Source organism: Adiantum capillus-veneris, chromosome 5 (genome assembly GCF_014529385.1).
Source record: "Adiantum capillus-veneris isolate H3 chromosome 5, ASM1452938v2, whole genome shotgun sequence".
NCBI lineage: Eukaryota > Viridiplantae > Streptophyta > Polypodiopsida > Polypodiales > Pteridaceae > Adiantum > Adiantum capillus-veneris.
The window spans coordinates 90668202-90691347 of record NC_140935.1 but is presented as its reverse complement, the minus strand read 5'-3'; positions in this window follow the sequence as shown (position 1 = coordinate 90691347).

Below are 23146 nucleotides of genomic sequence, written 5' to 3'. Positions count from 1 at the left end.
TGAGGTAACGGCGGAAGTAATTGAGAAGTTAAAAGAATCTTTAAGCAGTCTGTCAATTCACCTTGCACAAGCTGTAGGTCCAAAGGGACAAGCAAAGAATTCTGAAGAGCGAGATCCACGACCTAGGAGAGTCTTGCAATGTTGGAATTGCGGAGAGTCTGGACATGGGATGTATAATTGTCCTTGGCCCCGTGGGGAGCCAGGGAGACCTAACTTGAATTACCCAGTGATGAATGCAGGTGAAGGAACTGGTCAACAACCAAGGCTTCTACAAAGACCAAATGGACCAAGACCACCTCCACAAGGGGTAGAAGGAGTTCCACCTTTGCCAGATCCAAATGTGCATGTGGTAGAGGTGACAAACTCAAATGAGGTTGACATGGAAGCAAATGGCATTAAGCGTGGCCGAGGAAAAGGTAAAGAGAAAGAGGGTGTCCCATCACAGAGTGACCATGGACAAGGCAAGAAGGCAAAGGAGACCAAGGAAGCTAAGAGGACTCGACGTCGTATCAATCTCCAAGACTTCCCTCTTGGACATGGTATGGCTCCATACAACCTGTTGGAAGACATGCGAGGTAAGGGTCCTGATATCTCATGGCCTCAGTTTCTTGCATTATCCCCACAAGTTAGGAGGGATTTAACAAAGGCAGTTAGCACTAGGAGAAAGGTAAAAGAGAGTGTGCCTGTTGTAAAAATTGCACAAGCTGAAATGAATGAGGACATTACACCGGTGCTAGACTGTTACATCAAAGGAAGATTGGTTAGGAAAGGTCTAGTGGATGGGGGTGCACAAATTTGCATCATGACAGAGGGACTCATGCAAAGACTAGGCATGCACATCCATGAGACACCTGAAATCAAAGTCAAGATGGCAAACAATAGCAAGGCTAGGTGTGTAGGCATTTGTAAAAATGTCTTTGTAGAGGCCTTTGGCATTAAGAAAGCGGTGGATTTTTATGTTATGTCGACCAAGGGAAGTGGTTATCCATTTATCCTAGGAAGACCATGGCTAATGAAAATGCGAGCTTTGTAGGATTGGGAGAGTGGGAAATTAATTTGCAGGAATGACAATCATAAGAAGGTTGTCTTTGACATGAAGGGGCAACGCCAAGAGGAGCTCCATGAAGAATCATCTCAAAGTGAGATGGAAGAAGGTTGGACCGATAGCACTTCAGAAGAAGAAAGTAGCGGCAGCATTACTGAAGAGGAGTCTTCCATCGAAGTCATGGGGGTAAGGTTTAATCCAAACAACCAGGAGACCTCTTCTCGAGGTTTGGAAGAGGTAGGTTCCCAAGAAAACCAAAAGGTGGAAGATGAAGGGATGCTGGAAGGTATGCTATCAACAACACTTACAAAGGATGAAAGTGAGGAGTTCAAATGTGTGCTAAGGAAGTTTCCTAGGCTTTTTGCTAAAGACTACACCGACGTGCGTGGGGTAGATGTTGTTCAACACAAGATTGAGTTAAAGCCTGAGGCCACACCTAAAGCTCAAAAGCTACGAAGGCTAGGAGTTATAAAGGAACAGGCTCTACTCAAGGAGGTAAGAAAGCTTCTAGCAGCAGGTTTCATTTATCCAGTGGAGAATTCAGAGTGGGTCTCTCCTGTTGTTGTCACTCCTAAGAAAAATGGCAAGTGGAGGGTGTGTGTGGATTACCGTCCCCTCAATGAGGCAACAAAAAGAGATCACTTTCCCCTCCCATTCCAGGATGAGATACTAAATGAGGTAGCTGGTCATGAGAAGTACCCCGTGTGCGATGGCTACTCGGGTTACTTTCAAATAGGTATCGCATTGGAGGATCAATTGAAAACAACCTTTATCACTCCTTGGGGTTGTTATGCTTTTAGAGTCATGCCATTTGGCCTGACAAATGCTCCTGCAACTTTCCAACGCTTCATGAACATGGTGTTTCAAGCATTCTTTGGAAAGTCCATTAGGGTTTTTATTGATGATTTTTGCATTTATAGCTCAAAATCATTGCATTTACAAAGGGTAGAAGAAGGTTTAAAGAAGCTCTATGACATGGGAGGTCAACTCAACCCCGACAAGTGTCACATAGCTGAGGATGAAGTGATCTTGCTTGGTCACAAGGTTTCCTATAAAGGCATTGAGGTGGATCCTTCAAAGGCAAAGGCTCTTATTGAGCTCCCCTCACCCAAGAATCTCAAAGAGGTCATATCATTCATTCAAAAAGTGAAGTATATGTCACGCTTTATTCACTTAGCTTCGGAGTTGCTTCATCCTTTGCAAAAGTTGACACAACAAGTAGAATTTGCATGGTCTGATGAGCTTGAAGAGTATTTTTGTAACATTAAAGTCATTTTGTCAGAGCTACCAACACTCATGCCTCCTTGTTGGGAGTACACATTCTTTGTTAGCTCTAGTGTTGGAAGGGAAACAATTGGTGCTGTGTTGCTACAACAAGATCCCCACAGTACAAGGATGCGACCCATCTACTTTGCTAGTAGGGTCATGAATGCTTTGGAGAGAGACTACACAGAAGCAGAACTCATGATGCTTTCTCTCATGTTTGTGATAAGGAAGTTTAGATCCTACTTGCTCCCAAAACCTTTTGTAATTCTCACCGCAGAGAATTTGTTCCCTTGGGTGTCATCTCAAATGAATCTTAGTACTAGGATCTCAAAGTGGATTATGGAGTTGCAAGAGTTTCAATACTCTTTCAAGGTAGAAGATAGTGTGCGTGCACAATGGGCAGGGATTCTCACTTATAGGGTGCATGAAAAGGAGATTAAGGTGCCTGAAGTAAAGACCCTACCATTACCACCACCAAAAAGTATTCCTAATGCTTTTACCTTGTTCTTTGATGGAGCTTTTCGTCGAGCCACAGGAAAAGCAGGGGGAGGGCTAGTGTTGCTCAACCCAAGTGGAGAGGTGGTCATGAAAGAGAAGTTCAATCTACCAAGTTCAGCTAGCAACAATGAAGCAGAATACGACACACTAATTCATGGTTTGAAGATGTGCATTGGCCAAGGGATACAACGCCTCATGGTAAAGGGAGATGCACTTCTCATTGTTAAGCAGATTTTAGGCATTTGGGCATGCAAAAATGAAAGACTAAGGGCCAAAGTTCATACCATCCGTAGGCTATTTAATCAATTTGAGGAGGTGCAACTATATCATATTCCGAGGAAACAAAATGAAGATGCCGATTTACTTGCACAACAAGCAGTTACATGTGTTGAGAGAGAAGTGCAGGTCATCATGGTGGCAGCAGCTGTCAAGCAACCGAGATACCAGGGATTGGAGTCATTGGCTCCCATTATCGGCTACATTTTGGGGGTTGAGTTTCCACAAGACTTCACGAAGGCTCAGAAGAGGAGACTCATGAAGAAGGCAAGTTTCTATCTCTTCCTAGAAGGCTCCCTCTATCAAAGAGGGAGGGATCAAGTTATGCAGAAGAGTACCAACTATTGAGGAAATTCCAGCCATTCTAAAAGGTTTGCATGAAGAAGCATGTGGTGGTCATTTTGCCCAAGAATTAACTATGAAGAAGATTTTTCTTGCGGGGTATGTTTGGCCAAGTCTGCATGTGGATGTCCAACATTGGTGTAAAAGTTGTCACAATTGTCAGGTAAATGGGAATAGAAGATTGGTTTATGGTCCAAGGCAAATCGTGCTTGCAAATGGACCGTTTGAAAAGTGGGGCATTGATGCTATGGGTCCTCTGCCTAGGACAAAAAATGGTAAACTCTACATTCTAGTGGCTGTAGACTATATGACTAGGTGGGTGGAAGCACAGAGTGTGGCAAAGGTAAATGAGAAAACAGTGAGCAAATTCGTCTACACTCACATTTGTTGTAGATTTGGCACACCTTTGGAGATTGTTTCTGATAATGGTCCAGGGTTTAGAAAGGGATTGCTCACAGAAGTTTGTGAAGAACTTCACATTCTACATCGTCACAGTACACCCTACTATCCCCAATCAAATGGTTTGGTAGAAAAAGCTAATGGTGTCATTGCAGGCATCATTAGAAAGATGGTGAAAAACAAGACAAAGTTGTGGGATGACTTCTTGGATGGTGCCTTGTGGGCGTATCGAACCACATATAGGGAAGCCACAGAGTTCACACCATTTCACTTGCTTTATGGTCAAGAGGCTTTACAGCCAATTGAGCTAAACATTCCAACAATTCGACTTCATGGCAAATCAGCACAAGATGATCAAGAAGCATGGATGGATCGACTTCTTACCTTAGCTGAGCTTGAGTGGAAAAGAGAAGCAGCATACGAGTGCTATAAGAGGAAAGCCACACACACAAAGGAGAAGCTTGACAAGAAACTGAAGGACAAAGGCATCAATGAAGGAGATCTTGTGCTAAGGTATGACAATCGACTTGATAATCATTTTGATGCAAAATTTGAAACAAGATGGCAAGGGCCATACATAGTCAAGAAGGCTTTCAATTCAAGTTACTATCAGCTTATGGACTTGAATGGTAAAGAGCACTCCAGGAAAGTAAACGGGTATCGCTTGAAGCCCTATTTGAGTCGCCTTCTACCAAAGGATCTACCAAAGATCTGTCAAAAGGCCACCGTCTCATGTAAGTATTATAACATGAAGCATGAGTGTAACTCTAGCCAAAATTCTGAGGGGCCAAACAATAAAAATCTCGTCAAGGACTCTGAAGCACTCTCTTTGGAAAAGATGCTCTATGATGGTAAATGAATATACCATCATCCAGGGGGAGGGCTAATGATAGCCGTTTTTCGGCTCTTTGTAATTGCCACAGTGACTTAGCTCACCCTACCAAAATCACCCAAACACTGTGGCTATCCCTACCATTTCACTGTACATAGGCGTGCGTGAGTCACGGGACTTTTCCCATATCTTCTTAAAAAACCTTCAATTAGCTAGTCATTGGGCTAGTTGAGCCAAAATAATTAAAAAAATAAAAAATAAAAAATAAAAGTATATTATGGCCCATGCGTATGTAAATATTTCTTTGTATATAGGGCCTAAATAAAAGATTTTTTCATAATTATTTTGGTATTTATTTAAATATTTCTTCCTAGGTGTGTGTTATTTATGCTCTGTACATTGCCTCACCATTACCACAATTTTTTCTTACCATTTTTCATACTCTTTATTCCATATAGAAATATTTTCATGTAAGCTTCTCTTATATTTGGTGTAACTCCACCCCAACAAAAATCCAAAAAAACTAGTTTTATTTATGTGTATATTTTTTCACTATTGTGATTTTTCCCTTCCTACATCTATTTTGTTTTTTTTTCTAAAAAATTAGAGCACCAAAAATATTTATCTTTTTATGGTAGCCTCATAATGAGAGAGATTTCTTTTGACCCCTTGATATTTTTTCCACTCATATTATTTATATTTGACATGTACATATTTTTTAGACCCCTCAATATTTGATTTTCTTAGTTGTACTATTCACTTATATCATAATCTCAACAATATCTTCAATTATAGACCTACCAAATAAGGTCAAGGGTAGGTGGCATGCATACATGCACTATGGAGGGCTCACTCTTGGAGGTATTCAAAAGAATCATCCAAAGAAGGACCCCACAAGGACCTTGGAGCATCAACCTTGTAAGAAATCCACCTTTTCTTACTTCTTAAGAGTTTTTCTTCCTTATTTGTATCCTACATGGATACTCCCATTGTAAATATCCAATTCCATTTGTAAATTAATACTAACTCTACTAACACTAACCCACTATGAAAAGTCCTACCACCTCCATTTCTCTCCTCTCTCTTTCCCCACCAACTTCTTGATAATTCCAAGCAAAAGAAATTAGATAAATTGCTGAAAATCTAACCCAACCATGGTTAAAGGAGTAACCCTAGCCTTCAAAATTGCTATAAAAGGAGGGTGTAGCTAGCACAAAAGGGGGAGCCATAAGCAAGAGCACTATGCTATAGCTTGAGAAGCCAAGCTCAACCTCTCTAGAAGGAGCTCTTGAGTGGAAGCTCATTGTCTTATGCATGTGCATGTGTTGTAATAGGGGATTAGCAAGGGAACTCTATGCCATTGTAAGAGAGAGAGTGATCATTCAATTGAGAGTAGGAAATCTATCATTTCTCCTACTAGTGTAAGCCCAACATTTGTTGAATCAAGGAGGGTGGATTTGGACTAAGCTTGGATACTTTGTCTCCCTTCCAACGTGAAGTAATGGACAACAATGATGCGTAAGTGTCTTGGTGTTTTTTGTTAAGTTCTTGATAGTTTGTCTCTGGTGTTGTCATCAATCTAGCCATAAATCCCACATACTGTAAGAGGGCGACAGGATGGAGAGGACTCCCTTGGCCTTAAGACAGTGATTGGGGTGGCTTTTCTTGTGATGTGTTGTGGTGAAATTTACGCAAGCTATGTTGAACAAATACTAATCTCACTTTGATTTGTAAGAAGGTATTAATGCAACAAGCACCCCCTCCCCCTTTCTCTCTCTTTCTTTAAATATAGTTTTGTTTGCTTGATCATTGCCGATACGTTTCAAAGCAGTCCGAGCACTATCTCACTCTCTCTCTCTCTCTCTCTCTCTCTCTCTCTCTCTCTCTCTCTCTCTCTCTCTCTCTCTCTCTCTCTCTCTCTCTCATGTTTTAGTGTGTGAGAGTGTTCCATTGGTGTTAGGGTTAGTGTAAATTCCTTGCTTGTTTGTGGGTTTCTCTAACGATTCTCCTCTTTTGCGTCCTAGTTCGCTCTTAAACTAGGTGGTGCCCCTTGTGTAGTTGGGATTTGGATGTGGGTTTGTTGTTTTGGTTTCTTTTGTGTTGTGCCCCAGCCCCATTGAGCAGCACGGGAGCCTTGAAGGGTGTCTAGAGGTTGCTCTTCTTGTTGCCTTCCCCGGACCGCCTCAATCCATGATCGCTAAAATTTGAGTCCACTCGAATGGCTCAAACAAATGCTCTGGAAAGGGTTCAGGTACATAGGCTTCGTCTGTGTAGTCTCTTTCGAGGATACATTTTTCTCGTCTTAAGCTTCCATTTTCTAAAGCTCCAGACATCCAAATAGGAGTATCTTTGTTTAACCATGATGGAAGCTTAGTTTTAGTCGAAGAGACTGAATCAAACTCTTGTGTGGTTGTTTTCAAGACATCTCTATAAGTGTGATCTTTTAGATTTACTCTTGTTATAGATCCCACTTGCTTCAGGTACAGATAATTGTTTCCCCAATCTTAGATAAGCTGTATCTATCGCATGAAAGGTCTTCCCAATATGATTTCATAGTTGAGTGTTTTTCCAAAGTCTACTATGGCAAAAGTGTGTTGATATTCTATTCCATAGGAATTGGCTATCACCTTCACAAGCAGCCCTAATGTTCTCTCAATGTGTCCATCAACCAATTGCAATTTCATTCGAGTTTATCTAATGGATGGCTGTCCCCAGGATTTCCATACTGCTTTCGTGGCTATGGATATGCCTGCTCCACTATCCAGTATTGCCATGGTTTCAATGTCATTATATTTCACTGGGAGGGTGGTGTTTCCTTCTTCCCCTTCATAATATTCTCCAACTTTGTTCATGGGAACATATCAAATCTCTTTGTTGTCCATTTCATTTTTCAATTTTCTCAATTTTTTTGAGTTTAGCCCGTTATCCCCACTTTCTCTAGGGTTTTCTGTAGTTCATTCTAGAAGTATGGTCTGAGTTTTAATAGTTCTCCCAAGGTAAGAGTGATTGGATGGGTGTAGACATGATTGAATGAATGTTGTCTACTTCTAGGGTCTGTTCAGCTCATTTTACTTGAGTGGTCTTACACACTATGGATTCATCTTCATTATCTCCCAAGTAAGAGGATAATGTTTTCAAGGTCAATGGTTTCGACATTCCTGAAGCTTCAAATGATCTCTCTAACCTTTTCCCATAAGTGTCCTGGACAGTCTTCCTCTACGAATGGAATTCCATCTAAGGCATCTTTGCTATCTTGCATTATAAGTTCTGGGTTTTTTGTTGAGGTTTTGCCACCACATAGGATTTTTATTTAGTGTCTCTTACCACAAGCTCCTCAGGTTTTGAAATACTTTCAAGCTTGGGCTTTTGTTTTTTGAGCATTTCTTGCGTGATTCTTACCAAATTTTGATAAGCTTCCAGTTTAGCTGCTTCCATGTCTGGAGAAGGATAGTTTTTCCATTTGTTTTCCATGTTTTGGCCTGCTTTAAGTCCTGCTTGGTAGGCTTCCAATGCAGCAATAATAGGCTCAAAAAAATTATCAACCAAAATGGATCCTCCAGATTTCACGGTTGTTTCCTTGATTTCACTTCCAGTTTCTTTCAACTTTTCCTGGAATAGCTTTTTTGCTTTCTCCTCAATTTCAACCCGTTGTTTTTGTTTCCTCATCTCATATCTTTTGCTTCTACTCCTTTTGATTCTTTGAGAGAAAACTTTTGTATTTTCCGAATCATCAAAGGATTTGTGTTTCTTTTTCTTGGCCTGGGCTCTAGTGATTACCTTGATTGTAACAATCGGTTCACTCTCTGATGAGCTACTAGGCCCACTTGGACTACGCTTATTATTTTTTTACCCTTGTTTAAAGGATTTTTAGGACAATCTTCGGAAAAGTGTCCCCCCTTTTTGCAACATTGTATGCAGTAGGCTTCAACTGGTTTGAGGTTTTTGTCGGGCTCTGGACATTCATTTTTCTAGTGATCATCAGCACCACACTTATGAGCGTTTCCTGTTCTTGGCTTAATAATGGGTCTTACCATGGGAGGTCTGAAACCTTGATCAGGTACATAATACATTGGTGCACGCTCTGGTGGAGCATAAGTCACGGTTTCTTCCATTGGTGGTGGATGTGAATTATACTAGTCTCCTTCTACCGTTATGGTAGATGGGCTAGGCTCCGCAAAGAGTGTAACATGCACTAATAATTGTTCATCTATGACTCCTTCAGAGTGTATGTACTTTATAGGAACTAGATTATGTCCTGGATATGCAGGTTGTTTTCCCAACACAGGTTGAGGTCTTTCCATACCCATTAGTGGTCTTTAAGCTTGGGCCATCTTAGGCTAGTATCTGTACATGGGTTGTTGTTGTGGCCTCATGGGCACGTACAGAACATTCCCATCATACTTTGGTCTGAAGTAGCACTCGTGGGTCTCATGGTTGGTACATTTACCCTCAATTACACACCATTGTTGTGGACTAATTGGTTGTCCCTGTTGAGGTATCCCTTGTTGTGGTCCCCTCATAGGTGCTTTTTGTATGTTGTTCATCATGTCGTTCATCCTTTTGAGCATGTCTTCTATGGCAGAAAATGGTGCTACAACAACCGTTTCCACTTGTGCTGGTTTAGTAGATGTTGTTTTCTCGCTTTGTTTATCCTTAGGGACATCTTCTTCGTTGAAAATATCACAATTGTCTCCTAAGTCAATAGCATCTGACACACACTCTTCTAGGGTTGTATGCTTTTTACTATAGAGTATAGCATGAAGTTCTTTGTTTAGTAGTCCCTCTAGAAACAAGGATACAAGTCGTTCTTTTGCAGGTATCCCTAGCCTTGAGCATCTGGCAATGTATTGTTTCATTCGAGTTACACAATCCCTCACAAACTCACCATGTTTTTGTAATAGAATTGATATTTTATTATTTATTGCAGCTGACAGATGGAAAAGACTAGACCCAGCTTGGCCTATGCGAATGGATATGTATATCATGTACATTTTATTATTCAAGTGCTCTTTTATGAGCTTTGGCCATTTATGACCGGCCGGCCAGTTTGTAACCAATTTGACCATTCAAGAAATCTATATAACAAATACGTGCAAGAGGGAAATGGTCACTCTTGCACGGGGGGAGATTGCACCCAGTGCTTGCGTTGTTTTTCTCTCCTCTTCCCTCTTCTCTCTCCTCGTGCCGGCGTAGCACTCCACTCTAGGAGGTGCGCCTGCAGGCTTCCTTTCTCTCTCTCCCGCCCTCTATCTCCTTTTGTTCACGTATATCGTCGATTATGTGCTCGTGGATTCGCTAGGTATGGAGATTTGTTCGTTTTACGGCTTGTAGTATATTGTTTTTCGATATTTTGCAGGGCAGCCACGCATCCCGTCTGTAGCAGTGGTATCAGAGCTTGGGCTATGTTCTCCAATTTTATTTTATTTTTCAATAATCATGATTACGGACATCAATACGAACAAAGATAAGCAATTCTTACCTGTACTTCATTGCTATTTAATTTTTTAATAATATTGGTGAATATTATTATACGACACCTGTCAGCTGCATGTGTATACTTTGTTTTTAAAAAAATATTTATTCATCATGAGAGTTTAATCTCCTTCCAGAAATCATTAAGACACATATCATTGCACTTTTTGCTAATGCATAACACTTTGCTAGTTGTTGACCTTGATAGCCTTATCAAAACCCTCTCATGTTCTTATTGTGTATCGACTAACTGAATATACCATGAAGGATAGGAAATGTGCCTTACATATTGAACTCGTAGAACGGGATATTGGGCGAGATAGACGAAATAGAAGCAGAAGCGGCTGAAAAATTTTGATGTCATAGAAGTGATCAGAAGCCACCATTCATAGAGACCATCTTCCCTCTCTTTCTCCTCGTTCACTTCTGACATTCACATCCCACCCAATCACTCTCTATTTCTCAAATCACGGCCACTGAGTACAGTCAGACTTTTTTTTTCTTTTTTCTCTCTCTCTATAAATCTCTCACACCCACCCACACACACAACCATCGTACTCTACAGTTTTGCTTGTCTTTCAATTAGTTGCATGACGGTCGGGCTGCGTGTCGTCGTCAACACCGCAGTGGTAATTCCTCCTGGCAACACAATAGCAGCATGATCATCCACTAGTTTAGCATGCAGAGGTGCCACCAACCTATCCCAGCCACCCGTTTTAGCGGCCCGCATCAAAAAGACTCAGTCTCGCTCTCGTCTCTATCTCTCTCTCTCTCTCTCTCTCTCTCTCTCTCTCTCTCTCTCTCTCTCTCTCTCTCTCTCTCTCTCTCTCTCTCTCTCTCTCTCTCTCTCTCTCTCTCTCTCTCTCTCTCTCTCTCTCTCTCTCTCAGTTGTGGGTGCCTACCACACAAGAGGCGTTGAGTGCATCCCATATGCAGCCCACTGTGATGTAGTCGCCCCACGTTGGCATGCTCCTACTCCCAGTTCTCTCTCTCTCCCACCTTTTCTCAGCACCCCTCGCCGCCATGCAGATGATTACCTGCAACCGCTTAGTGCCTCTCTCTCTCGTCGATTGACGGTGCCCAGACACCCACCCCGCTCCGCCATGCAGATGATTACCTGCAACCGCCTAGTGCCTCTCTCTCTCGTCGATTGACGGTGCCCAGACACCCACCCCGCTGTCTGTTTTTTGTTTTTTTTTGGACGCCATGCAGCACCTACAACCCCCTCAGCCCACCTCAACTATGCAATTTGACGACCAACTCTCGGCCTCACATCAGCGACCTCAGAATGGTGGCTCCGTGCAACAAGGTGGCCAACAACCTCTCTCTTTTACGGCGGTCTCCAACCAACTCTCTCTCTCCCTGGATCTTTACAGCCGCCACCCCTCTCCCTTGTGAGGTGACCAACTCTCTCTTTCTCCTTCTCTCTCGTTGTTGCATGCCCACACCATGCAGAGGGTGGCTGCCTACTCTCCCTCTCTCTCCTCCTCCTTTCCCAGTCCAGCTACCTGCGCCAGAGTCGGCCACTAGCTGCCTATTGCAGACCGCTTAGCCTCAACTTCAAGAGGAGTTGATGACACATACGATCAACTAGATAACTGAATCAGCCATCGAGATGGCATGACGACATTTCCAAATCAGTGTATGGCTGGGAATGCTTGTCGAAGGGGAGTCAGAAGCATGGCCGCTCGATAGGAGGGAGCACAAACGGAGAAGGCGACCAAGAAGGACTTGGCATGGGGAGCACTCTCTCTCTCTCTCTCTCTCTCTCTCTCTCTCTCTCTCTCTCTCTCTCTCTCTCTCTCTCTCTCTCTCTCTCTCTCTCTCTCTCTCTCTCTCTCTCTCTCATTTGTCTACATGACGTCAACCACCCAACAACCAGTCGCGCATACACACTCAACATGCAGCTCAGATTGCAACCGGTTGCTCTCAGAGTCTCAACTACCTGCCTCGCCAGTATCCTACTTCGCGCTGCTCGTGCTCATATTGGTTGCATGTCACCGAGTTGTCCTCTCACTGCTGTTGCTACCGGACATGCAAGGGCATCCGCACGTCGGGCCACCTAGATGCTATCCTAGCCAAGTACGACTACTTCCACAGGCGGACATTCACGAAATTCTGTTGCAAGACGGCTGCAATACTTTCTTAGAATCCATCCAATGCAGGGCATTGTCGATGAAATGCTGATGAAGATTTGCTTATTTATTTTCAACTTTACTCCCTTTTAATTTATACCCTCGCATTAGATTAGATTCACACGGAGTTTGGCCTCATATTTAATTTGGTCTTTTGAGGATGTTTAATTTCATCTCATTCCTCTCTTTATCCCCCCCTTCCACTAACGGCTCCCGACAAAGAGGCGGACAGTCACAAAGATTTTCAATAATCAGTGCAATACTCTCTCGAACATCGTTTTCGTCTTCATAATCTTTCATTTCACTACATTTTATTTTTATTTTTGTCCCCCGACATTAGCTTAGATCCATAAGACTTATATCTTTTGGTCCCATTTGGCAAACGAGTAATTTAACCTTCACAACGTAATTTGAGTCAGTGGACGAGAGATTCACTTTCACAATAAAAATTCAAGCAAACGGTGCTGATAATTGCGATATGGAACCGATACAGCTCTTAATAACGAGGAAGAAAAACCATGGCTGCTCAGCTAACTCCCTGCTCTATTTGACACACTATCCCTAGCCATTGCTTGTATACCCACACATATACACACAAAGTTAGTTCTCAAGGGTAGACCTGTCTCTCTTAAGTGGATTTTACCATCCCTAAAAAAGACAACATCTTTTGACAAAGCATCACTAAAATCATCACAATTCCTTCTTACATGGTCTGTACTATCACACCAAATACATCTATTAACAAACCCTTTTTTGGGCTGTTGTCTTTGCCTAGGAAGTGGCCCTGATGGTTGGCCTTTTTCTTCAAGCTTTGCAAGCTTCACCTTCAAGTCACGCATTCCCTTCACAAGCTCATCTAGCATGGACTCATCAAACTTAGGAGCGATAAAAGTAGGATTTACCATTTTGTCAGAAGTTGAGGTTGAAGGACTTGTAGTGTTTACTACCATCTTGTCCCTTCTTCTTTGTCGTTTGGCAAGCAACGAGACATCACCTTCAAGTTCATTCCAGTCGATCTTTAGTCCTTGCTCCGCATCTTTATCTTCAAGCAAAACCTCCAAATTTTCTTGAATCTCTTTACCTGCAGCTTGTAAGAAAAGATATGTCTTCTCTGCATCTAGTGTGGCCCTTTCTGTCCTTGTGAGTTGTGCATAGCGTCGCTCAAATTCCCTAAGTAGCTCTGTTATTGATAGTCCTTTCTTTGGCTTGACTACCCATTCTAAGAATTTCCATTTGGTTACTCTCTCAGAGTCCTCCATGAAATATTCCTCCTTTAAAGCCACTTTGAGTTCTTCCCAATTTCTCCCATGCCCATCTTTAATTGCCCTAACATGCTCCTTAATTTCTGGAGCAACAACTAGCTCAAATCTTTGAATCATCTCACCTTCTGACACACGATGCAACTCCATCTCCTTCACATACTCGCGTAAGTACTTGGTTACATCTTTTCCATTGAATCGATCCATTCTGTTGACGACCGCTTGTATGGCCTTCGTTGCTGAAATCTCCCTTCTTTCAGTGGCATGTTGTTGTTGCATGAACATTGCAAATGCTTGAAACATTTGCATTGTTGCTGGGTCAAAATTCATACCCTGTTGCTCAACATGATCACCCATGGTTACGCACAAACTCTCACCCTGGCAGTTTTGCGTCGGGTTCATCAAAAATATGTCAAGAAGTTGGCGGTCTTGCCAGGAAGGCATCGGGCCTCTTGCTGTGAGAGTTTGTGAGGAAGCTCAAGGGTTATGAGAAGGAGCTAAGATGTAGATAACATATCTTCTAAATCTAAAGAAGAAATGTAGCCAAAGAAGCCGCTCACTTTTGCTTACAAACACACACGTGATGGAGAGAACTCATGAAAGATAGTCAGAACAAAACAAAAATGAAAACATCGAGATTACGATCATATCGTATCATGGATAGGATAAAAGGGTTAATGGATGAGTTAATGATATTTAATCTTTGTTGCAAATAAGCTACTGGAACTGTACCTTTGTGCTTACTATAATGTATAGGTTTTGTCTAGCGATTGGGATTAGTTGTGACTACAAATCCTCTTGATTCATAATAAAATAACCACATTCACATCAAAAGAGAAGTCATAGTCAATAATAGGTAGTATGATGGGATCTGGTGAGAGAAGTATTTCGTTGAGCCTTTCAGGACCAAATAGAAACACTATGCGTTGCTGAAAGTGAATCTTTTGACTAATCCAAATGTTGACCCTAATAGATTGCACTGAATGGAATTGAAAGAAATTACCTCTATGTGGATTATGGTTATTCATCAAAGATATACTTAGTATGTTCAAAGATAAATGTGTGAAAGAAGTGAAAGGATAAGAAGAAGAGCGTTTCTCTCCCAAGCCCTATTGTTGCCCTTAGGCAATAAGGATACTGCGGGGAGAGAAGTACCTGTAGCAAGGAGATTCTAGAGTTTCTAGAAGAGAATGAGAACCTTAAGAGAGAGAGATACTTGTGTAAGATGAAGATATGGTTACTAACCTTGTGCACATAATTGTTTCCCACAAAAAGGTTGTACCCATTACATTGAGAAGGTTGCTGCTTGAATACCTTTCAATGAAACAATTAGGACACAACAAGAGAGATCAAAGGAGGATTAAAGATAGAATTAGAGATAGATCTAAGTGTGGTGGTGGTATGAGAGATAGAGATAGAGTTAGAGACAAGTATTGGACTAGATATGAAAATGAAAGTAAAACTAGCAACATATATCTTACATGAGAGCAATCGTCAACACCTTAATGGAGAGAGAAGATGAGACAAGACTTCATCCTTTCTTCAAGAGAAAGTGTGGCACTAAGATGAGTGTGTCACAATGGAATTGAGCTATTCTAACTCACTCATAACTTGCCTCAATGAAGAGAAGGTTGCCCTTTTTATAGGTGAGGGAGCTATGTTTTACATAATCACTTGATTAGGCTAAAGAGTTAGTCCAAATCGAATGTTCTTTGGATATTTCTTAAAATGGGAAATATTAGGACTCAAAATAACATGAAATTAGCACTTTTGGTCGTTGAGTCTCCATGTGGGTGCATTATATATGTGGGCCCCCCCTAGGCATCTTCTGTGTGGCTCCGGCAGGGGGTCCCAACTTGTGTGTCTTGTCCTTCAAGGCATCTTTGAGGTGTCACATTCACATTCTTGTGTCTTTTATCCTCCAAATATATTATTTTATGGAAAAATACCAAGATTACCTCTTTTCACTTGATTCACCTGTTTACCATCTCTTCTTGCAGTGTAGTTGTGAGAGGGTTTTTCACTGGTTTCCCTGTAACTTTTGACCTGTAACTCGGATTGACATGCTTCAAAAGGCAAAATTCGCCTACTAAAAGAGCTTTACTTGGTTTTTTCCTTTTCTCGATGCCCTAAGGTCAGGATTTTCAAATTGGGATGGTCCAAGAAGCTTTGGATCTTCCTTTTCATAAAGTCTTCTAGTAGGCCCTTCCCTCTTGTATGTATCCAAGAAGGTATGCATTATTGAATTAAATAAATGTGAAAAGAAGAAAATAATTTATATATGGTAGGGTATAGCTAAGATATTAGAAGAAATATACAAATGCTTTTTCCCCAGACAAAAAGTGGCACAATCATTGATACCTCTCTTGAAGTACTTTCTAATAGTAATGTACATTTATATTACTTCAAAGGTAATACTAAGGTATGGTAGAAAGATATTATTTATGCATATGAGTATTATATGAAGTATACTTATGCGTCAAAAAGTGACAAGATAAATCGTTTAATGCCCGTTCCCACTATATACGTGCCACAACACGACACCGTGCCGTCGATCTATTGCATGATGCATGAGCATGCATGCTAAGTTTTTTTGTCTCCGTGCAGATGTTCCCTGCCGCCGAGTCTCAAGCGGTGCTCAAGGATATACCATGTTCCCTACCATGGTAGGTTGTAGCCTTTCCAATCAATGCTTAGATGATCCAATAATCAATAGCAATATCTTCTTTGTGTTGTCTCTATGTCGGGGTTGTGAAAGTGGAGGGATGTGATAAAATCACCGCAAAAACACCAGAAACTAGGTCGAACCTGAATGTCGACTGGCTGTGTATAGCCTTGCCGACTCGAGTCATGGGCTTCGACCCTTAATTGGGTGGGGTACCCCAAAATTAGGGTGCCCAATTAAAAAAAAATTGCGAAATTCCTCCTACAGCCATGGCGGGCCGACTGTGCAGAGCACTGCAAGGCTTTTCACACCGTGGCCATGTGATAAATTTTCATGCTTAGCATAGAGTGAACCTAGCAAGACCAACGCTGCCTAGTTTCATGCAAGTCAAATTTGGACCTCCCCTGTGTGCTAGGGTCATTTCTTGCGCTCGTCTTGACACCCAACAGTCCGCCATTGCTGTAGCTTGAGAGACGAAGAGAGAGAGAGAGAGATCGACATGAACCTGTCTCTTCTTTCCAGGGATGCAACAACCCCACAACCTCCTCCTTCCCTCTGCCATAGCTGCATCTTCCCTAAGCTCCAATACCATTGTAAGACAAGGGTAACTAGAACCTAGAAGTCCACCTCCCAACCACCCACTATATAGCATGGCTCCTAGCCCTTCGCCCTAGTTGGACTCCCTTTCCACACTACCTAGCCCGGCATTGCCCTTGTCTAGTCCGGCCCTGACGTTCTCCTGACACAAAGTGCCATAGAAATTCACCCTAATATAGTCAAAAGAGTACAATCACACAACCATACATCTTTGAAACCTCAAAAATTATCTATTGCAAACAATTTGGTAAGTACAATGTATCATATCAACAAAGCAATCAGCGTTAAGGGCAACGCACCAGGCTCATACTCAGCCTTAATAAGGGATCTCTTAGAGAACTGATTCTTTCCAATTAAACTCACCCCATCTGATGCATAGTTTATTACCACACTTACTTAAAAAACATAATATTTTATTGTGATAACAAATGTTTTGGAAAATTAGTGCTATATAAGGTAAGTGGGTCAAGATGTGACTTATGGTACCTCTTTCTATGAGAGCGTGGTATAAGTATCTTGTTGTACGTTTATAAGATAAGGTACCACACAACCATTGTTTTCATAGACACAAACACAAGGGGAATTCAACACAATAGAATAAGGGATTCTCCTTAGCCCAACATTCTCTCTCTTTCCAACTTCTCTATGAGAAAGGTGAAATTAGGCATGATTTTATTGAAATATTTCCATGTCAATACGGTAACAGGAAGGACTGAGATCCATCTATTGCAACCTATTTTGGAATGGGTCAGAGCCATATGTCTGTTATCCATCAATGATTGCTTTCAAGATCAAACAATTCTATTCAGTTGAGTACAAGTACATTGTTGTACGCTTATATGATAAGGTACCACACAACCCTTGTTTGCATAGAGGCATACACAAGGGGAATTCAATACAATAGAATAAGGGATTTTCCTCAGCCCAAAATTATCTCTCTCTTTCCAGCTTCTCTGCGAGAAAGGTGAAACTAGGCATGATTTTATTGAAATCTTTCTATGTCAATATGGTCACAGTTTGGGTTAAGAGCCAATAGGAAGGGCTAAGAGAAATGTATTTCCACCTATTTTGGAATGGCTCAGAGCCATCTGTTTGTAATCCATCATTGAGTTCTTTCAAGATCAAGAAACTCTATTCAGTTGAGTACCCATTGATTCTTATGGACAAGCAAGAGTATTTCCATTAGTGATTTTTTGGTCATTATTAAAAACTCACACTTTAAATGTGAAGATCTAGTTGAGTTTTTGAACGTCTTAAACTCAGGATTATCTCTACCAAGGTGTAAAGATGAAGCCAGCATTTTAGATAGCACGATTGTTCACAAAAACCCAAGATTAAGGATTTTTGGGTCTTGAAAAGGTCCAATTGAGAATACGATTCCAACTTCGGTGGACATAATCAAATCAAAGTTTATGGTTCAAATGTTTCATCAAGGCTTGCAAATGATTGCAGTAGAAAGTATTTTAATTCTTTTCATAAGTATTTACACTCCTTTTTCATGTGTGCTATGAGCATCACATTTGCCATAAGTATTGGCAAGTATGATCATGGATATGCAAGTTCGGATCCGTTTTTTTCTAAATGCATGCACACTAGGTGTTATGGGCCCTAGTGTTTAGCAAAGGCTGATTTGGAACAGCATGCATATTCATCAGAGTAGTTGCTTATAAAGCATTTTTCACTCTATGTGCAGTATCTGTATGAGATTACTTTTGGATCTACCAATCACCAATAGAGGTCATGACGCGGTTTGGGTGCTTGTAAATCTTTGAAGTTTACAAAGATGGTTATTCATTATATTTTTGATTCCTCATATTTTAGAAGATTCCTTTTTTGATTCACTTAGATTCCGACAAAGTTGTCACATCATAGGTGAATCAAAAAAGGAATCTTCTAAAATATGAGGAATCTCATGGCGTGCTATATATCAGTAGATAGAGCTTGAAGAGGACATTCTAACTGTCAAACCTCTGCCAACTTTGGATTTTTTTTGTAAAAATTTATCCATGCGTCCGTTTTGGAAGAGAGAGGTAAAGTCAAACTCCTTAAAGGGCCCCTTTGTGAGTTCAAATTTTGCCTAATGGTAGCATCACCAGGAAATCCCAATGCAGTTTTATTATCCTTACCAATTTAGAAAACTTTAAGATTACTGAAATTGGCATTGTCAGGCTTTTTTTGGATTAGCATAAAGTCACTAGATCATGCCAAAAAGCTTGCTAACTAGCCTCATGTATATATGTGTACATAGTGCTTCGAATCTTGAAAGTAGCCGTGCAAAAATTCATATACAAAGTTTTGGTTTTGCTGGGATTGGGTGTTGATGTTTTGGGTTGTTCAAGTCCCCAAAACACAGTCTTCAATAAATATTTTCAGCCGTGATTTATAGCTTGTGAATCGAAATAGTACATCATGAGTTATGTGCGTCCGAAGTGGGTGGTTTCGACTTAGAAAGTGGTTGCAAATACATGCGACAAAGGCAACTCGTCCAACTTGATGATCCAAAATTACAGATGCTAAGAATTTAGATTTTCTGAGATAGCTGAAGTAATGGGCTCCGAGCCGTGCTTTACGGCGTCGCATTTGATGCTCAGACCGGTGGTGCACTATGCTCCAGAGAAGTTGGTCCTAAGAAGGGATCAAAGCTGGAAATTTTATGTGTAGAGAGAAGGGACTTGGGGAAGAGTGGGAGGATTTCCCATGTGGCAATGGTTTTATCCCACATGAGAAGAGGAAAGGGGAAAGTGGGGGGTATAAGGGGTGAACGGGGTGCCCATTTAGGGTGTATCAAAGGTGAGAGAAGCTCTCTCAAAGCTTGGCTACGGGGGCTCATGGACATTTGGGAGAGAAGGGTAGCCATTTTTTATTCCCACGCAGCTGCCTAGGATTCTATCCCTCATTTTGGTCCTCTCATCACTTTCCCCCACCCCTTCCCTTGGTCAAAAAGTCGTTGGCTGCCCATTTTATACCCAAATTGAGCCCAATAAAGGACCAATACAATGAATTATTGCAAGGAAGCCTTGTTGGCTAAGGAGAGAGAAGAAACATTTGGGGATGAAAGATAAGAAAACCCCTGACTATTATAGTTTCCTGCAAAGTATTCAGAGAGCTCTTTTTTGAGCAGCAAGAGAGAGTACACCCCCACCTTTGGATGGCCATATCTTTTTCATTTTTCCCTGTTTTTAGTCTATGGATATTTTACAGACATCTAATTGAGACAAGATACATCTTGATGTCCTTGGTTTCTCCTAATTCCAAGTGTGTTTCATGTTATAAGGGTTCTTCATAAATCTTTACAGGTGCTTATCATAGATGGTTTCAGTGGTGCAATAGTTCTTCCTTCCGACAATGTGTCTCGTGCAAGGCTATAGAGGCACTCATTTTTGTTGCCATTTCCACGCTAACATTTTTTTGGTGCTCCCACAGAGGAGCAAGTTTTCCTTTGCTCCAATTCTTGTGAAATATGTCTATTCTACATGTAGAGAATGTAGAGGGGATGTGGGTCCGTATGAACAACCTCGTATGTATGTGAAAATTGTGGTCATCACTTGAGGTAGTCATGTAATTGGATTGCATCCTTTGGAGGGTCATGAGGTTTTATGAAGCCAATCCCTAGCGGCAAGGTTACCGCGTGTGAGATGGATTAGTTACTGGAGCGATCCCTTGACATCCCTTAAAGTTGCAACCTCACATAATGTGATTTATGTGGAAATCGAACATGGTGGATAAGTTTCCACAGTTTCATGGATTGCCTAATGATAATGCATGGACTTTTAGTGAGAAATTGGAAGTCAATTTATTACTACAAAATATACTCGATCAAGATATTTTGTTGCAGTTGCTACAATACAATTTACATGATGAGGCAAAAGTTTGGTTACAAATTTATCAAGAGCTAGTGCAGGCACAAACTCCAGGGTGGTTGTGGACTACAATCATGTGAAGCAGGCTTTTTTGGCACAATACAGGAGCATCGAAGTACTTGATGAAGTTTGGCATGAAATTTTAGAGTACACTCAGAAGGTTAATCAACGTGTTAATGATTTTTTCATGTTGTTCACCCATTTATGGGATAAATGGGCCCAAGCTTTGGGAAATAAAATACGTCCAATCATTATAAAGAAGGACCATTTTGTGGAAAACTTAAAGGAAAGTTTGAAGTTCAAAGTTGAGCTGAAAAGGCCTGCTACCTTCGAGGAAGCAGTCACTATCGCCATGGAGAAATAATTGAAAGCTCAAAGACTCAATGAGTATGGGAAAGAAATCCATGTACAAGGTAATGGTTGACAAAATGAGGGAAATCCGGTTGAGGTTGGAGCCCTACCTGCTCAAAGGGTTGTGAACGCTGAATAGTTACAACAAAATATGCAACACATGATGACCATTATGCAAGAATTGCGGCTTAGTGTTCTTGGAGGTAGCATGGTCATGGTCATGGTCATGGTCATGGTCATGGTCATGGTAGAGAAATGGATGCCATGCGAATCTCATTCGTATATAATGCAAGGCGTGGACAAGGTGTCTTTGAGCCACACACGGGGATCATCCCTACGTGTTATAATTGTAATGAACTTGGTCATATCAGCACTTAGTGTCCAAATCCATCAAGGATGGGAGTTGATATGTTTCCACTTCCTCAGCAGATTCCTAACAGGGCTAATGATTATGCATTGGATATATGAGGAAAAGAGGTACTAAACAGGAAAATTAGGCCTCAACCTTTGGTGGTCATGAGGGTATTTTGCGGGTTGAAAAGAAAGAAGCAGATATGATACCCCTAGACAAAAGAGAAAGGGAAGGCTATGTTGCTTCGGGTCCTCTAAGAAGAAAGGGAAAGAGAAAGAGGGTGAAGATGCAAAATCTAAGAGGAAGAGAAGACCTTGTAGGTTGTTTGAAGTAGAAAATCTACCTTTGGGAGAAGGCAAAACAGCTTACTGTTTGTGAGGAAAGTAGATTGTGCTTTTGGACAATTGATGAATATGCTACCCAAACTTAAGAGACAGTGGAAGTCATTAGTGAATCCAAAAAAAGAGTCGAAGCATGGACAACTGAGAGTGTTGGGTGGGAGAGTTACCCGACATTTGTCCTATGGTGAATGCTTGGCACAAAGGTGTGGGCATGGGAGAGGCCTATATTGATGGAGGTGCTCAAGTTTGTGTGATCACATAGTCATGTGTCGAGAGATTGGGTCTCATTACATGGGAAATCTACTCTTGGTTTAGTATTCGACTAGCAAACCATGCCAAAGTGAAGTGTTGGGTTGATTAAGAATTTGTAAGTTCAAGCCTTTAATGTGAAGGTTATACTGAACTTTCATGCTATGCCAGTTGTCTTGGGAGCTTTTCCTCTCATTTTGGAACGACCTTGGTTTGAGAGTTGCTGGTGCTATGCAAGATTGGGAAAAGAGCACAATCTGTGTGTATGGCAAGAAGGGTGAAAAGAGGATGTTTGATATGACTACCAAGAAGCCTCTGGCACTAGAAGATGTGAGTGAAAATGATGAATCTGAAGTTACCAGTGAAGACAATTCTGAAGATTCAAAAAGTGGCAATGCTTATAGTTCTAGTGATGAGGGTGAAGTGTCATTCTTACTATTAGATGAGGAGAAGAAGTGACGAGCGCAAAGCCCGACACGCAAATGCACGCCGAGCCGGCCATGATGAAGAAAACAGGGGGGGCACCACCTAGCTTTGAGAGGCTAGGACGCAGACAATGATGATTGGAAATAACACAAACTCCACACACACACACACACACACACAGAATGACACAGGTGATGAAAACCCTCGGGGGTGTGAGGGAAAACTATTTTCATGTAATATTTACAATAACCTTATTTCTGATGAGGTGGCAACCATGGTGATAGAGAGATAGAGGGAGACATAGTGAGCCCAATAGTGCGTTCTCTAGAGGTGACTCATAGACACAGAGATTTCTGCTCGTGTGAGTGTGTATGTGGCGACCATTGGAGTCAAGATGTAGACATGGCTTCCTCACATACTGCTCATTCCCAAAATGCTACACTAAATCCCCTCTCTCGTGATGCGAGTGTTGCCAATCCCTCCCACCAAAATGATACCAAGCACTGACCCCCCGATGAATTTCCACTCCACCAATCTCTCGTGAAATGCCGGCCCCCCAATCTCTCCTTCATAGTGACCACTCAGTGCCTTTTTATAGGTGCTGGCTGCTTTAGGTTAGGGTAATCTGATTAGGTTTAGGGCCCTAATCACGGGAGACAAAGCAAGGTGGTGGGTCCTAGATGGTTGAACCTTGCTTTGTCTTTGGGATTTTAAAAATGAAAACTCCTAGGTGGGCCTTTGTGGCCATTACCTAGAGAGAGGCGATAACTTCCAAATTGGG